At 31.6% G+C, this 19,414-nt stretch overlaps 1 pseudogene across 1 annotated transcript; it reads right to left on the bottom strand.

Annotated features, from left to right (window-relative positions):
• Positions 1-418: 418 nt before the first annotated feature.
• On the bottom strand, positions 419-18,112 carry LOC149171492 (alpha terpineol synthase, chloroplastic-like; annotated as a pseudogene). The gene is made up of 6 exons (XR_016259557.1): positions 18,021-18,112; positions 1,738-1,839; positions 1,440-1,652; positions 1,198-1,336; positions 846-1,094; positions 419-718 (listed from the first exon to the last, which is right to left on the bottom strand). The product of XR_016259557.1 is annotated as an alpha terpineol synthase, chloroplastic-like (transcript).
• Between the last annotated feature and the right edge of the window lie 1,302 nt (positions 18,113-19,414).

The following is a 19,414-nucleotide window of genomic DNA, read 5'->3' as shown; positions in this document are numbered from 1 at the left end:
ATTATAGCCCAATTTTATAATGTAAATCTATTTTGATCCATCAAATTTGAAAAAAACCGCTATTGTAATTTTTGAATTTAAGAAGTAATATAAAACAACTTAACTTTATATATATATATAAAATAAACCTCCAAACCATATTGAAATTTATATTTATATGAATTGTAATCATTTGTTTTCAAGAGTAGGTTCTGCGAAGAGATTTGAATGTGTTAGATACTATTCAATAATTTTCAAATTCTAGAGTCTACGTGATGTTATTCTAACATTTGCGAAACACTCGAACATAGGAGAAATTGAATTTACCAAAGGTACGACTTATCAAACTGTCTCTGGAAACAAGGCGTTATGTATGTCTCGTGGACAATATAGTCGGGCAAGAAACCGCATACAGTTATCAGTTAATTATGAGGCGTTCTTATATAGGCACGGGCTCGAGGACTGTTATCATGACCAAATTCTTCATTTCATTGGTGGTGACGCTGTAACCGTCTCGGTATTTGTAGCCATGATGGATAGCTCTGGTGATGTCAAAGGCATGTTTCTTGGAAGAGATGGGAACATTGCTATATGGTTTGAGAAGCTCCCAATTTAATTCTTTGATTAACTCATTCACCATGCCATGGATATGATTGACAGCTTCTTCCTCCGTTAATCCAGGATTCTCTTTCATATAACATGATATACACGAAGCTGCTTCTCCACGGGCATTTTCCGCCTGCATTCACCGTGCCAATTTCAGAATCATCAATTGTATGATATTTTAATCAAAACTAGTTAAAATTCAATCACGCAATGTAACACAAAACCTCTTCCATTTGCGTTCGGATGGATATAGGTCGTACCTTGTAACCACGAGTGTCACTTTTCAGTCGAAGGATGGCAGATGCCAAGCTATTGAACCTCGATGGAAAGTCAATTTCCTGGAGGATGTGTTGAGGAAGGGGAATGTCCAGTGTGAGAGTGGGTTGCAATTGGATTATACGATAACCAAAACTAACTTTTCCGTTCTCGTAGTACTCCTCGAATGTTGGAAGATAACCAGTGGAGATCCACTCTGCTTCTTTCATAAATGAATCAAGAAAGGCCTCCCACTGCACATACACAATCAAACAAAATTAACTGATCAGCAATCAGCCGAGCGAAATCCTATCGAAGAATAATACTTGTTTTAACAAATATGCGTATTGTCCATACAGCGTGTCGAGCATAGTTGATCGTGTCTCGGCCTTGAGACTTATCTGCCTCTCGTGCCATTTCATTTACGGTTTCGTAAAGCACCAAATACACTCCTTTCATATATTCTGGAAGCCACTCTGTTGCGGACGGATCCCATCTATCATTTACAATAATAACCACAAATTTTGATTAAATCGGTTGGTTGCAGCAGAGGTATAATAAAAGCAAGAAAATATTGCTCTGGAGTTTGTTCACCATACCTCTTAACTGCCGCTGTGAAAAGTTGGAGCTCGTCCATGGTTCCAAAGGTGTCATAGATATCGTCGAGAACCGTGACAAGATGACACATTTTGGCAAAGCCGATTCGAAATGCAGAATGTTGAGGATGAGTGGCAAAGCAAGATGCCAAAGTGTAAAATTCCACGTGACGATGCCGAGCAAATGTCAATTCAGGGAAACCAGAATCTTTTTACGTTATTTTGAATATTTTGAATACCTCACTTGCATCCAAAACTGTTTCCTAAGAAAAAATGTATAATACAATAACAAAATTCATATAACCTGGATATATCTTTCAACTCCCTTTGTTGTATGGATTGAAATATATTGAAGTCCAGCTTTGCAAGTTCTAAAAGTTTGTCGGCGTTCATTAATGGCATCCTGAAAATAGAAATTCCAACTAGCGACAATTGAAATACTATAAGGAAACTAAAATATTCAGAAAGCAGATTTCTAAGGCTAATAACAATGTCCATTGGGTAAGTGGGAACTAAAATATTCAAAAGCAGATTTCTAAGGCTAATAGCAATGTCCCATTGGGTAAGTGGGAAGCAAAATCACTTCTCGAATGGTTAAAAAAAGATCGATGTAATCAAACTAAGTTACCCAGGTACAATCGTCTAAAATATTTAAGATCGTGATGGTTTTATGAGAGATTTTTGATGATATAACATATCTAATCTTTATCATTTAATAAATAAAATGGTGAATTTTACATTTCATAAACCTTTTAAATGTTAGACCAAACAATGTGCAGCGGAAATAAAATTAAACAAACATACACAGCACAAAAAAAAAAAAAAACAAACAAACAAAACCATAACACACAGATTTAACGTGGTTCACTCAACCAATCTGGGCTACGTCCACCAGAACAGAAGCATCGACAATCTTATTATTCAAAGGAGATTACAACTATTCTAATTCTTCACACATACTCTCAGCTCACCCTATTTTCTCTACACTTACTACACACACTCCCAATCCTCTACGGGATTACATTACTTAAAGCTGGAGCATAAAACTGAATCATAAATTCCCTCATAACAAATATAGGATGCATTAACTCCTCAAAAAATACTACAGCTAATATAGCAACTAATCCTATTGTTGTCACATACATGAGATTTTTGCCAACTTTAATTAAAACATAAAATCTCAACAATCTCCACCTTGACAACAATTAGCCTGATACCTTGTTCATTTATTATTTTTATCTTTTCTGCAAGCCAAGAGAAGCTAGACACCAACGTAGCTTCTCTAACAAAACTGGTTCCATGAACATGTCTGCACAATTTTCCTTCGTATGCACATTTTCAAGAGAAACACCCCTTTCAATGATAACCTGTCTTACAAAATGGTACTTGATAGGTATATGCTTAGATTTACTATGATCGGCTGGATTCTTAGCCAAATGAATTGCACTTTGACTATCACAAAATAACTTGATGTTGTCCTGTAACCTACCAAAATCACCAATCAAACTTTTCAACCAAACCGCTTCTTTGCAAGCATGCGAAGCAGCTATGTATTCTGCTTCAGTAGTGGATAAAGCAACAATATTTCGTAGCTTTCACATCCAGCTAACAGCTCCACCTGCAAGAGTAAAGACATACCCTGAAGTTGACCTTCTCTTATCCAAATCACCTGCAAAATCAGAATCAACATATCCGCAAACAAATTCACTACTTCTATTATAAGTGATACAATAATCACTTGTGTCTCTCAAATACCGAAGCACCCATTTCGTTGTTGACCAGTGTTCTTTTCCTGGATTTGCCATATACCTGCTGACAACCCCAACTGCATGTGAAATATCTGGTCGAGTACAAACCATCACATACATTAAACAACCTACTACATTGGCATATGGAATTCGAGACATATATTCCTTTTCTTCATTTGTACTAGGACATAAACTTGAAGAAAGCTTAAAATGGGAAGCTAAAGGGACTAAAACAGGCTTCACGTTGTTCATACCAAACCTCAAGAGTATTTTCTCAATATACTTCTGTTGTGATAGCCACAACTTACCATTGCTCTTGTCTCTGAAAATCTCCATGCCCAAAATTTGTCTTGTTGCTCCTAGATTTTTCATATCAAATGTCCTAGCCATCTGAGCCTTTAACCTGTTGATCTTTGTTATGCTTTTGCTTGCTAAAAGCATATCGTCAACATACAACACTAAGATAATGAACATGCCATTACTTAATTTCTTAAAGTAAACACAATGATCATATTCACTTCTTATATACTTTTGACTCAACATGAAAGAATCAAACTTCTTGTACCATTGTCGAGGCGACTACTTCAGACCATACAATGATTTCTTGAGCCTGCAAACAAATTTCTTGTTGCGATCTTGAAAAAACCCTTCCGGTTGTTCCATGTAAATCTCCTCATCTAAATCTCCATGTAAAAATGCATTTTTAACATCTAGTTGCTGTAATTCTAAATCAAGTAAGGAAACTAATGCTAATACAATTCGAATTGAAACAATTTTTACAACTGGTGAAAATATCTCATTAAAATCAATGCCTGCTTTTTTGAGAAAAACCTTTCGCGACCAGCCTTGCTTTGTACCTGTCCTTTGAACCATCAACACCCCTTTTCAATTTGTACACCCATTTACATCCCACAGTTTTTCTGTCTTTAGGAAGTTCTACCAGATCCCATGTGTCATTCTTGTCTAATGCCATCATCTCGTCCTTCATAGCTTCTTTCCACTTTTCACTTTTAGAACCTTCTACAGCTTCCTGATAGCACAAAGGTTCATCATCGTTAGCGGTTAAAGCAACTGAAGTAACATAATCATCATACCTTCTAGGAGGACGTTTAATTCTTGTGGACCTCTTTAAAGATGTTTCTGGTACTTCCACAATTTGCTGATTATTATCTGTAGGAACTTCTTCATGATCAACATCTGAATCATGTTCATGATCTACATCTGAAACTTGTTCATGACCTACATGTGAAACTTGTTCATGACTTACATCTGAACCATGTTCATCTTGATCATCATCAATATTTGGACTGGTTTCAAACTGAATGTGTTGAAGCTTAGATACATTATCCTGTTTGAATTTACCATCTACATCTGAACTTTCAAGTGAAGATTCATTAAATTTAACATCTTTGTTAATGATGATCTTGTGAGTAGTAAGATCCCGCAATCTGTATCCCTTAGTCCCATCACCATATCCAACAAAGATATATCTTTTTGACTTAGGATCTAATTTAGAATGATGATGTTTTGAAACTAGAGAATATGCATCACAACCAAAAACTTTCAGTTTAGAATAATCACAAGGATGACCTTTCCATACCTCTTGAGGAATTTTGCATCCTATTGCAGTTGATGGTGATCGATTTATCAAATAGCAAGCTGTAGCAACCGCTTCTGTCCACAATTCCTTCTGCAAATTGGCGTTACTCAGCATACTTCTTGCTCTCTCTAAAAGAGTCATGTTCATGCGTTCAACAACTCCATTTTGCTGAGGAGTATACACAGTGGTTTTATGTCTTTTGATCCCAGCTTCCTTGCAATAATTATCAAATTCCTTTGAAGTAAACTCACCACCATTGTCAATTATTAAACATTTAATAGTTCTTCCAGTGATGTTTTCAACTAATGCTCTAAACTGTTTGAAAACTGTAAACACATCAGACTTCTTCTTTAACATGTAGACCCACACTTTTCTAGAGAAATCATCAATAAAAGATACAAAATATGACGAACCTCCATATGAGGTTATAGGAGATGGACCCCAAACATCAGAATGGATATAATCAAGGATTCCCTTACTAGTATGTTTTCCAGTTTTAAACTTCTGCTTGCTTTGTTTCCCAAAGAAACAATGTTTACAGAAATCTAACTTATCAGACTTTAGATTAGGAAGTAACTTACGATCAGATAAAATCTTTAAACCTCTTTCGCTCATATGGCCCAACCTTTGATGCCATAAACGAATAGAATTACTGTCATTTTCAGACACTATAGAAACATAATCTGACTATGTTCTTCCTTCTAACTGAAAAAGATTTCCATCCTTCTTTGCTTTCATTACTATTAAAATTCCTTTATAAATTTTCATTACTCCACCTTGAATAAAGGTTTTATATCCATTTGTGTCCAGTACTCCTAATGAAATGAGGTTTTTCCTTAGTTCAGGTACATGTCTTACATCAGTTAAAATTTTATTTGTCCCATCAAACATTTTAAGCTAAACGGTTCCAATTCCCACAATGTTACATGTGACATCATTTTCCATGTAAACTACTCCATCATTGATTGGTTTATAAGTTTTAAACCATTCCCTATGAATACACATGTGATTTGATGCACCAGAATCTAACAGCCAATGTTGATCATGACAAGGCAAATCAACTGATAACACTTCGTCACTCATACCTGTCTTGGATGCTGAACCTGTATTTGTCGTGTTTGCTTCTTGCTTAGCTGGTGAAGAGTCTTCTTTGGATGCTTGCTGTCTCTTCCAACAGTCCTTCTTCAAATGTCCCGATTTTCCACAAAACCAGCACTTTACCTTACTCTTCTTCCCTTTCGATTTTGAATGCGAGTTGTTGTGCTTACTGGAGCGTCTTTCTCTAGAATGACCTCTAGCCATCATTGCTTCTGATGTAGAGGTTTCGAAAATCTGACCTCTTCCTTGTCTCTTAGGACAACAAAGCTCCAACAACATCATCAAATTCAAGGGTTTCTGATGTACTAAGACTTATAGAAGTAACAAAATGATCCCATGACTTGAGCAACGAGCATAATAAAGTTATAGCTTTATCTTCTGATTCAAATTTTACTTCTATACTTTCTAATTGCACCAGAAGAGTATTAAAGACATTCAAATGATCAGTAATAGCTGTACCTTCTTTCATGCAAGGACTATACAATTGCCGCTTCAGAAGAATCCTATTGGTTAAGGATTTTGTCATGTACAGCTTCTCCAGCTTTGTCCACAAACCAACAGCAGTTTTCTCTGACACGATGTTAAACAAAACATCATCTGCCAAACACAGTCGAATACCGCTCAGAGCTCTTCCATCCAATTCATTCCATTCATCATCTTTCACGGTGTAAGGCTGTTTGGTTTTTCCCAACAGCGTCTTCGCCACGCCTTGTTGCACAAGCAGATCATGCATCTTCACTTTCTAGATTTCGAAGTTATTTTTGCCATTGAACTTCTCGATCTCAGAACGAGCACTTTGAGTTTTTGCCATATGGTAACAAACTGAATCTCCAATTCCAACTTAATAAATAAAGTTAATATCTAACAAAAAAAACAATGCCTTTGCCAAAATAATATATTTCCAAATATAATATAATTTATAAAATTTGAATCTAAAAATATTATATATGAGAGATGTTTTATCAATTTATATAATAAGTTAATTTGGATTAAAATTGTATCACCCATAAAAATGGAATTGTAAAAAATGAACTAAACAATAAGATAACAATATTTATAAGAAGTAAAAAATTGAACGATTTAAATATTGCATTAAACATATTTTAAAATTTTAAATATTTGTTGATTTATAGTTTGGTATAAAAAAATGTTGTAATAAAACATTATGTCAATAAAGTATTAATTTAAAAATTAAAAAAATAATAAAAACAAATTACCAAATATGAAATGAAATAATTAAAAAATGTAAAATTAATTAAAAAAAATAAATAATAAGACTAATAATTTTGTTGAATATTATAATTTCATTTTATTAATTTAAATAATGATAATTCATAAGCTTAGTTTAAAAAATCCATGAGTTAGCTCATAAAATAATGGAAATTTCCCTAAAATTGTGCTAAAATCTGGCAGAATATTTGTTAAAATCTTGGTTATAGTAGTCAAATATCTTTTTATTTTATTTTAGATAGTAATTATATATAATTGCACCAAATTTTAAATTCATGTTAATGTTGGATCTATGGAATGTTCTCTAAAGGTGCAAACATTTCCTCGAGTTTTACATTTAAGAAAAAATTGACACCAAATTTAATCCTTACGGATACTTAATAAACTTGAATTAAAATGAATTTATGCTTTTTATATATGATCTTTAAATTTTATTATAACATATTATTTATTTTAAAAAATTTGTCTTTCTTTTATAATAATTAAAAAAAATAATAATAAATAACTCTGAGCAATTAATTACTCTTATATAACTTTAGTAATGACCCCTATGATGATTCGCTATGCGTCTCTTTACGCCAGCATCCGATACAGCGGTTGTGGAACACATGGTGATGGAAGGTGTCACGGCTTTCCGTCGCGCACACACCCCAAAAGTTGGGATTAGTGTAGAGAAAGGGTTGAGGCCATGAGTAGAACTGGTCAGAGGTTTGTGAAGGGAGGATTTGGAAGGCAACGGTAAGATAGAAAGTATAGCCACTGGAATCGAATTAAGGAACCAAAAGTTTAAGTGACAGGTTTCGGTTTATGGTGCCATTCGAATTAACGAAATTTGTAGGATGCAACTCCATCCAATTATTTAAGTTTAAAAATTAGATCAGGATAAAGTTTAGAAATTAGATCAGGAAAAGTTGCGGTGCATATTTAGCGCAATAGAGGGTCACAATATCACCGATTTACACCCTTTCGGATTTGAAAGTACTGTATTCATTTCAATCTTCTATGATTTGGAAGTATATGTTCAGGAAGTATTCCGGATATATGGGACTCTAATACAAGTTTTTTGGGTTTTTGGAAGTATTTTAATAGTTATTTTCATATGTTTTTTTAGGTTTTTGTAAGTATTCCAATGGATAGCTTATTTATGGATGTTGCGGTGAAGTGGTTTTTTTTGGATTTTTGAAGTATTATAATTGTTATTCTGCAAGTTTAGTTTCTAGAAGTATTCTAATGGACAATTTATTCTTCCATGTTGAGGTTAACCTAATATTTTTTGGTTTTTTGCAAATATTCTAATGGTTAATCTCCATGTTTTTTATGTTTTTGTAAGTATTCTATTGGACAGCTTATTCTTAGATGTTGAGGTTAAGGGGATTCTTTTTGGGTTTTTGGAAGTATTCTAATGGTTATTCTTAGATGTTTGTTAGGGATTTGGACCTATTCTAATGGTTATTCTATGATGTTTATTAGGTTTTTGTAAGTATTCTAATGTACAACTTATTCTTAGATGTTGATGTTAGGTGGATGTTTTTTGGGTCAATAGAATATTTTTTTGGGTTTTTGGAAATATTCTAATGGTTATTCTCCATGCTTTTTATGTTTTTGTAAGTATTTTAATTGACCCTTTATTCTTAGATGTTGAGGTTAGGGGATTCTTTTTGGGTTTTTGGAAGTATTCTAATGGTTATTCTTAGATGTTTGTTAGGTTTTTGGAAGTATTCTAATGGTTATTCTATGATGTTTATTAGGTTTTTGTAAGTATTCTAATGTACAACTTATTCTTAGATGTTGATGTTAGGTGGATGTTTTTTGGGTCAAGAGAATATTTTTTGGGTTTTTGGAAATATTCTAATGGTTATTCTCCATGTATTTTATGTTTTTGTAAGTATTTTAATTGACCGCTTATTCTTAGATGTTGAGGTCAGGGGATTCCTTTTGGGTTTTTGGAAGTATTCTTATGGTTATTCTTAGATGTTTGTTAGGTTTTTGGAAGTATTCTAATGGTTATTCTATGATGTTTATTAGGTTTTTGTAAGTATTCTAATGTAAAACTTATTCTTAGATGTTGATGTTAGGTGGATGTTTTTTGGGTCAAGAGAATATTTTTTGATTTTTTGGAAATATTCTAATGCTTATTCTCCATCTTTTTTATGTTTTTGTAAGTATTCTAATGACAGCTTGTTCTTAGATGTTGAGGTTAAGGGGATTCTTTTTGGGATTTTGGAAGTATTCTAATGGTTATTGTTAGATGTTTGTTAGGTTTTTGGAAGTATTCTAATGGTTATTCTTAGATGTTTGTTAGGTTTTTGGGATTATTCTAATGGTTATTCTATGATGTTTGTTAGGTTTTTGTAAGTATTCAATGTACAACTTATTCTTCCATGTTGAGGGTTAGGTGGATGTTTTTTGGGTTTTTGGAGGTATTCTAATGGTTATTCTTCCATATTTTTTAGGTTTTTGGAAGTATTGTAATGGATAGCTTATTCTTCAATGTTGAGGTTAAGGGGATTTTTTTGGGTTTTTGGAAGTATTATAATGGTTATTCTCCTATTTTTTTTAGGTTTTTGGAAGTATTCTAATGGACAAACTTATTCTTCGATGTTGAGATTAAGGGGATGTTAATTTTTCAGATGATGAGATCCGGGGATGCTAATTTTTCATGATGAGATCCACGGAACGTTAAGGGGATTCTAAATTTTCAGATGATCAAATTAAGGGGATGATATTGCCACTTTTTAATGCATATATATGTGTTTATTTTTATTTTTTTGGGAAAGGATTGACGGCGAGGATTCTAATTTAAGGGGATGGGATTAGCACTTTTTAATGAATATATATGTGTTTATTTTTTATTTTTTTCCGAAAGGATGGATGAGCGGGGATTCTAATTTCCCTAATTCTCACAAAAGGATTGATGAGCAGGGATTCTAATTTCCCTAATTCTCAGGATGATGAGATTAAGGGGATAAGATTAACACTTATTATTGCATATATAATATATATTTTTCGTTTTTGAAGTATTTTGATGGGTAGATTTTTTTTTGTGATCCTGAGGTTAAGGAGATTTTAAAATTTTAAAATGGGATTTTAATATGCAATTTTTTTTAGCATAGTTGAAGTAGTAAACGAAATGGTTTTTTTAAAGCATTTTTTCTGTTCAAAATCTGGTACATATTTTTAGGGTTGTTTTATTTATAAAAATGGAGTTCCTAACGCGTTTTTTTAAGGGTGATAAATCTATTTATACATTCAAAAGTGTATTTGAAACAACACGAAATCACAATCTCACTGGAAATTGTGTTATCTCATTCAAGCAAAAAATTAAAAATCATTTTGTTTAATAGTTAAACTACACCATTTTTTTATTGGAGATAATATTAACATAGTTGTAATGTACATAGGGTATATACATTTAAAAAATATAATTTTATAAATACTTTTTAATTAAAGATTTATTGAATAAAAATTAGTTGGAAGTCAAAAGTTTATGTATTTTAAAGAAATTTTGTTTGAAGGATTTTAACATATTTTTAATAGATGGAGGTTAAAAATTGAAATGACGATGATTGAATTTTTAAGGTGGTTAGGGTAAATTTCACTAGGCTGGCATTTTATAGGATCTAGGTTCTGGTAACTCATAGTTTTGCCTATGGTATCTTCATGTAATTAATGGCAGAAGTGTCCTCATACACACAATTTTATTAATCAAGAAAATAAATTACATAATAATTTTGCAAGAGTTTACACACACTCCAACACACTTGCAATCAGGAGAATGAACTACATATAAGCTTAATTTCCTAACCTATTCTAGTTATGAACTACTTAATTAACTAACAAGTGTCTATTTACAATAAATGCAGTTCTAATCAATCTACTAACTCTACACCTAAATTGGAGCCTAAGATACGACATTATTCTAGATGTCATATCTTTTACAACAATATTCTATTTCTAAGTGTCACAAATATTTAATTAAATATTCTAAATAAATAGATTTTCTATCGTAACTTTGTCAACTATGAATTTTGTATTTTGGATCATCTAACATTCCCCCCTATGATCCAAAGATACATTACAACAAATACCAAGTTCATCTCTGAACTTAGTAAATTTGATCCTCCTAATTGGTTTTGTGAAAACATCGGAGACCTGATCTTCTGAAGAACAATAAGCTAGCTTGATGACGTCCTTGGAAATGAGCGATCTAATGTGATGATACTTTGTGTCCACATGTTTTGTTTTGGAATGAAAAACTGGATTCTTGGCAAGCTTTATGGTTGACTCGCTGTTGATCAATAATGATGTAGTTTTTGCTTGTGGAATGTCCAAATCCTACAAAAATTTGTGCAACCAAATAATTTTACATGCTGATATGTATTCTGCTTCGGCTAAAGAAGTGGCCAATGTAGCTTGTTTCTTGCAACTCCAAGATTCTACAGCTGACCCCATGTTCATTAAATAACCAGAGGTTGATGCTCGATCATCAATACTGCCAGCAAAGTCAGCATCTAAAAATCCACCAAGTACAAAGTTTTTAGTCTTTTTGTAAAGAAGACCAAAATATTTTGTTCCTTGGATATATCGTAGAACCCTTTTGGCTGCATTCCAGTGGCTATCTCATGGTTCCTGCATAAGGCGTGAAAGAATACTAACTGCATAAGATAGATTTGGTTGAGTCATTGTTAGATAAATCAGGCTGCCAATCAACTGTCTATCAGTAGTGTTGTCCACCTTTTCCCCCCTTCAAATTTTAAAAGTTTCAAGTTTTGTTCCATGGGGGTAAGAATGGGCTTGCAATCCTACATTCCAAATCGCTGAAGAACTTTTGCTACATACTTACTCTTAGAAATGAAAATATGATGTGAACGTTGGAATACTTCAACTCCAAGATAGTAGTGAAGTAGTCCCAAATGTGTCATCTTAAATCCTGCATGTAACTCCTTTTTCACCTGTACAACATGATCATCATTGTTTCTTGTAATAATCAAATCATCTACATACATAGCAAGAATTACTAGATTTTTACCATGTTGATGTACATACAAAGTATCATCAGATTCACTTCATTGAAAGCCAACATTCCAAAGGTATTCATCCATTTTGGCATACCAGTCTCGTGGAGCTTGTTTTAACCCATATAAGGCCTTGATTAGTTTGCAGACTTTATGTTCTTTCCCTTCAATTTCAAAACCTGGTGATTGTGTCATATATACATCTTCAGGGAAAATTTTAAGAACCCCCCCTAAATTTATAAATATAATAAATGGGTGAATCTCCATGGTATATAGGAAAAATGGAAGGCGATTTTATCAATAATATAATATGTATATATAATTTTTTGGCGAATCTCTCACCAGGCATGGCGAATATTTTACTCAATTATAAAATCTTGTAAGATCTTGGCGAGTCTTTCACTAAATAATAAAACTTTGTAAACTCCTAGTGAATCTTAGCATATGCTACATGCTGGTTTAATTCCCCCATTTAAATAGGCTACATTCCAGGTGAATACCATGGGTCAATACCATGTGCCATTTTGGTGAATACCATGGGTCAATACCATGTGCCATTTTTATTTTTATTAATTCTAATATTATGGTTAATAATGGTTTTTTGCATGGTATTAATAACAATCTAGTCCATGGTATTTGTCCCATAGTATTTTGGCCATAGGTTTCACCTAAATATAACCCATTTTTTGAGTGTTCGTAAATATAAGGTGACTTATGGAGTAAATATAAAAAAATGTTTTATTTGTTTACCATACCTCTCATTTATTTATATTTTTATTAATTTACCATACCTCTTTTACAAATATGGTATTTGGCCCATAGGATTCACTTAAATAAAACCTCTTTCTTGAGCCTTCATAAATAGAACGAGGGTTATGGACTAAATATAAAAAGAGGTTTTATTTATTTATGATACGTCTAGTTTATTTATATTTTTATTTATTTATCATACCGTTTGAGTAAGTATAAAAAGACGTTTTATTTATTTACCATACCTCCACTTTACTTATATTTTTATTTGTTTACACCCTTACATGTATATAAGGTGACTTATGGAGTAAATATGACAAATGTTTTATTTATTTACCATACCTCTCATTTATTTATATTTTTATTAATTTACCATACCTCTTTTATAAATATGGTATTTGGCCCATAGGATTCACTTAAATAAAACCTATTCTTGAAAATGGGCGAATGGAAGGTTGTAAGTCCTAATTTCAAGGGCTAAATTTACCTTTTTTACCCTCTCCCTTAAAATAAGGTGGGCTATTTGAGGTGATTTGTAAAAATGTACTATGATACAAAATATTCGCCCACTAAAAATTTAAAACCCCTTAATTTCGCCAAAGGGCGAGCATTCGCCCCTAAAATTATACTTGTACATCTTCCTATAAATATCCATTGAGGAAATAACTCTTTACATCCATCTAATGAACTTTCCATCCTTTTTGTGCTGCTAATGCAAGTGTTAAGCGAATGGTGTTCCATTTTGCTCTAGGAGAAAATTTTTCATCATAATCAATGCCTTCCTTTTGCCCAAAACCCTTAGCCACAAGTCTAGCTTTGTACTTGTCTATTTCTCCATTCTGTTTGTAGTTAATTCTGTAAACCCATTTACATCCGATGGGTTTAACACTTTGAGGACAATCAAGAAGTTTCCAAGTGTTGTTGTCTTGAATTGCCTTATATTCTTCAACCATAGCTTGTTTTCGTTCTTTATATGTTACTGCCTCTTTGTATGTGGAGGGTTCAGTAAAATCATTCGTGATCAAGGCAAAATTTCCTTCATCCCTGGTTGACCTCGTTGTTCCTGTTTTATTTTTCTCATCAGGCCTTACATCTTTCAAAAGTTGAACAATCCATTTTGGAAATTGATGTTAACTTGTTTGAGATTCTGAAAATTCACCATCATTATAAAGAGTATTAATGTAAGCAGAGGTACGTTGATCAACTACAGATTCTGGGGGTGGAGAAGCATTTTCAGAAGAACTACTGCTACTAGGAGATTCTGATGAACTGTCAAAAGACCCAGACTATGTTGGTGAAGTAGATGGACTCGATGAATCATCTTCAGTGGAATGAAAATAAAGTTCATACCAATTTTGTGAATTTGCGTAACTTTGAATGTTTCATTTCCTTTTATCTCCTTTTGTTTCCAATTTTTGAAGAAGATGTTCTATTTCTTTAGCACTCTTACTCTCAATTTCATAAAAAATTACATCTCTTCTAACAATAAATTTCCCATTTGACAGAAGCTTGTACCCTTTCTTCTCATCCAAATATCCAATCCTTGTGCATTTCAAACTTCGTGAGTCAAGCTTAGGTCATTTTTATTTTGGAACTAAGGCATAGCACATGGAACCAAAAACTATAAGGTGTTTAACTTTAGGTGTGAAACCAAACCATGCTTCATAAGTTGTGATTCCATCCAAAGAAGTAGTGGGAGACCTATTCCTTAAGTAAACAACTGTATGGATTACTTCTGCCCAATAAATAGGACTTAAATTTTTAAAAGTTAACATAGATCTCGTCATTCCTAACAAAGTGTGATTCATTCTTTCTACTACTCCATTTTGCTATGGAGTGTAGACATTTGTAAGATGTTGATTGATCCCATTGTCTCTGCAATAACTATGGAATTCATTTGAATTGAATTCTCCTCCATAATCAGTTCTAAGAGTGCCAATATTTTCTTTGACTTCATTTTCAACAAGTTGACGCAAAGTTTTAAACTTTTAAAATGCCTCTGACTTATGCTTCAAAAAGTAAGCCCATGTCATTTTGTAGAAATCATCAATAAAGAGTAAGAAATATTTGCAACCTCTTAGAGAAGCTTGCAAGGGTCCACAAATGTCACTATGTACTAATTGCAAACGCATGTTTGCTCGCCATGAACTTGTCGAGAAAGTATCTTGACTTTGTTTTCCATCAATGCAAGCTTCACATCTTGCATTTTCTTTCATGTTTGTAAGAAGTCCCTTAATCATTCCTTGTTTTTGCAGTTGAGAGAGAATGTCAAAGTTTAGATGTCCATATCTCACATGCCATAATCTGATAAGTGAAATGTTTGTGCTTTCTGCCCTTAAATAGTCAAAATTCCTTGGAGTAATCGTTCCTTTCATTCGTAACAGTTTTCCATCTTCATATCCTGTCATCATTGTTTGCATGTTCTCTTTGATTGAATTAATTTGAACTAGGCCATCTTCCAAAACCACCTGAGAACCATGACAAGATGACACATTTTGGCAAAGCCGATTCGAAATGCAGAATGTTGAGGATGAGTGGCAAAGCAAGATGCCAAAGTGTAGAATTCCATGTGACGATGCCGAGCAAATGTCAATTCTAGGAAACCAGAATCTTTCCACCATCTACTCATGAATTCGTAGCTCTTTACGTTATTTTGAATATTTTGAATATTGGATATCATTAGGCCTCACTTGAATCCATAAATTTCTCTAAAAAACATGTATAATACAATAACAAAACTCATATAACTTGTAGATATGTTTCAACCCCCTTTGTTGTATGGATTGAAATATATTGAAGTCCAATTTTACAAGTTCTAAAAGTTTGTCGATGTTCATAAATGGCATCCTGAAAATAGAAATTCCAACTAGTCACAATTGAAATACTATACGGAAACTAAAATATTCAGAAGCATATTTTTGAGGCTAATAACAATGTCCCATTGCGTAAGTGGGAAGCAAAACTACTTTCGAATGGTTAAAAAAATGATCGATGTAATCAAACTAAGTTACCCGAGTACAATCATCTAAAATATTTAAGATGATGATGGTTTTATGAGAGAATTCTGATCATATAGCACATCTAATCTTTATCATTTAACAATTAAAATGGTGAATTTCACATTGTATAAAACGTTTAAATATAAATATTTACAAATATAAAATGTATCAGTAATTAATATATGGGTATAGGGTAGAAATGGTATATGATATAATTATGGTGAGGAATTAATGTTTTTTTAAAGTTAATTTAATAATATTTTTGCAATTTTTATTTAATATTTATTAAATTTTAATATGTTCTTAAGGAGTAAATATTATGAGAATTTGAGGATTATATTTCACAACTTACATAATGTTTCATAATACTTTATAATATGGTGATTACTAATTAAACTAATTTTATAGAAAAAATTTAATATATATTTTAAAATAATATATTTCCAAATATATAATATAATTTATAAAATTTAAATCTAAAAATAATTTATGAAATTTAAATTTAATTTTTTTATATATGAGATATATTATATCAATTTATGATATATTTAATTGAACTAAAATACATATACATGAAGTGCACTAATTTCTACATAATATAGAAGTTGATATTGTGATAATATAATGAATTAAAATTCCAAAAATTTATTAGATAGATTTGTGTAATAGACTATTGATAATAATTGGCATTTGATATTTAATATTAATTATTTTATATTTTATATTAAAAATTTTGTAATTTCATTAATGGGTAATAAATTTAAAAATCATTTAGTTTTAACAAAAAATATTAAAAAATTATAATATATTCATTATATAGTAATTATCAAATATATATAATAAGTTAATATAGTTTCAAATTTTATCACTCATAAAAATGAAATAGTAAGACATGAACTAAATAATTAAATAGTGATATTTATAAGAAGTAAAGATTTGAATGATTTCAATATTATATTGAAAATGTTTTAAAATTTTAAATATTTGTTGATTTATAGATTGGTATCCAAAAGATGTTGTAATAAAGCATTATGTCACATTAATTTAAAAAATAAAAATAAAATAAAAACAAATGAGATTTAATTATATGAAATATTTAGAAAAAAAAATCTAAAATTAGATATAAAAATAAATAATAAAATTAATTATTTTATTCAATTTTATAATTTCATTTTATTAATAAAATTACAAATAATTATTTTCAAAAATTATAATATATATGTGATTAAAAATAATTTAAATAATGATAATTCATAAGCATAGTTTAAAAGGTTTATGAGTTTAGTCCATAAAATAATGGAAATTTTCGTAAGATTATGTCAAAATTCAGCCAAAAATTTGTTATACTCTGGATAACTTGAGGATTTTGGGTGCCCCAAGGGTTTTTGATGGTGTTGAATCCATTTCCACCATAAAAAAATGTTCAAACACTATAACATTCTGATTTTTGGAAAAAAAAAAAAATTACTAGATTCCAAGCTAATATGTGGGGTTCGTAAACAACCCCTAATTCATATTGGTAGAGATGATATTTGAAAGTTGTTTTAATTTAATCATTATTCATATAAATTTTATAGTTACAATACTCTTTTTATTATCCATCTATCTATTTGCAAATACTTTTATTTTTTTATTTTAAATAATAAATGTATATAATTGCATCTAATTTTAAATTCATCTTAATATTGGAATCTATCAAATGTAAAATACAGTCAAATATCTAAAAGTGCAAACATTTCTTCAAATTTTAAATTTTAAATTTTTTTTACACCAAATTTAATCATGATGAATACTTAATAAATCTTTAACTAAGATAAATTTATGCTTATGCTTATATATATATATATAAATTTTAAATTTTATTATAACATATTATTTGTTTTAATAAAATTGGTCTTTCCTTCCTAATAATTTAAAAAAATTAATAATAAATAACTCTAACCAATTAATTACTAAATTAACCAATTAATTACTAAATTATAACTTTAGTAACTACCCCCATTTCATAAGTAAAAGATTAAAGTGATATATATATAAATATAAATTTCTATGAAAATAAAGTAAATAGATCCTAAGGAATATCAGATTTTCTTAAAGAAATTGAACACACGCAAAATAAGTGGTCCGTGAGATAGTTGACATACTGATTATCCTTTTCGTCGAGTCCAAAGACGTCGATGTAATTCCGTTCTTCCAATCGTGGGAGATTTGTGTGCCAACCAGATTCCATAACGTATTCTATCTGCAACGTGACTTGCTATATGCTATGTGATGGAAGGTGTCACACTAGAGCAATAATCTATATTATTTTTTGACAATCAACTATTCTAGTTCATGATGGGACTTTAATTCATGGCACTCTAATTCTTTTTTCCTCAATCCTTATCAACATTCTCTTTTGAACTTGGTAAATATTTGTCTTTGAACTTCTTTGAGTTAGATTGGGGAACATTCCTTTCTATTTGTTATCTATTTACCATGTTAATTTTTTCTTTTATTATTGGTTTTTTGCATTTAGATCTACCCCTTGCAACCTCATACCTCTTCTCTTATCTCTTCTTTCAAGCATGTGGGTTCTTTCTCTAACATCAATCCTTATTTCCTCTCACCTCTTTCCTTATCTCTTCTTTCAAGCATGTGGGTTCTTTCTCTAACATCAATCCTTATTTCCTCTCATTTTGGAGCCCAATATGAAAAGGAAACCATCTTGATGTAGACAAGGTGGTGGAAGTTGGGGTTCTTCTAGTAGCTTGCAAGCTCATGCATGGGCCCAATCACTGACATTGCTATACCACCTACAAAAACTACTCGAGGTGCACCGAGAACTGAGGAGGAAATTATGAATTAGAGGGATTATCATTCAAACTTTGACTTTTTGGTTGTTGCGGTGAACTAACTACTAAAGATGGGTAATACCCATGGTCATCTAAATCAATATTTCTACACTACCATTCAAACTTTGACTTTTTGGTTGTTGTGGTAAACTAACTACTAAATATGGGTAATACCCATGGTCATCTAAATCAATATTTCTACACTATTGATCTACATTGGCAACTAAAATCATTGTTGAAAAAATTCTTGCAAAGGAATGACACCAAGGCCAAAACCTTGTTGATGTTATATGAACTTCAATTACGATTCAAGGTCATGAACACTAATTGGTTGTTGTGGCTTGTGATTACACCAAATCCCGTAGAAATTAGTAAACTTCCAAACCCATAACATTACTGTAAGTGTGAGGTGAGTCCCATGATCCCAGGGTGGCAATTAGTCCATGTGATAGATTTCGAGGGGTGGGGTGGTTTGTCCAAAGTCCCCTCTCTAATGTAACTTAGGGGAATCAAACCTATGGCACCATGTTGAGGTTTGACATTACACTAAAACCTGTACGAATTAGTAAACTTCCAAACTCATAACATTACCTTGAATGTGTGCTTAGTCCCATCTTCCTAGGGTGGTGGTTAGTCCATGTGATTGATTCTAAGAGGTGAGACAATTAGTGCAACATTAGCATGGATGTGGAAAATTTAGCTTG

The sequence above is a fragment of the Pinus tabuliformis genome, chromosome 4_2 (assembly GCF_031772625.1).
Source record: "Pinus tabuliformis cultivar Carrire ecotype Pingquan chromosome 4_2, CPIR1, whole genome shotgun sequence".
Taxonomy (NCBI): Eukaryota; Viridiplantae; Streptophyta; class Pinopsida; order Pinales; family Pinaceae; genus Pinus; species Pinus tabuliformis.
This window is presented reverse-complemented; position numbering and strand designations above follow the sequence as displayed.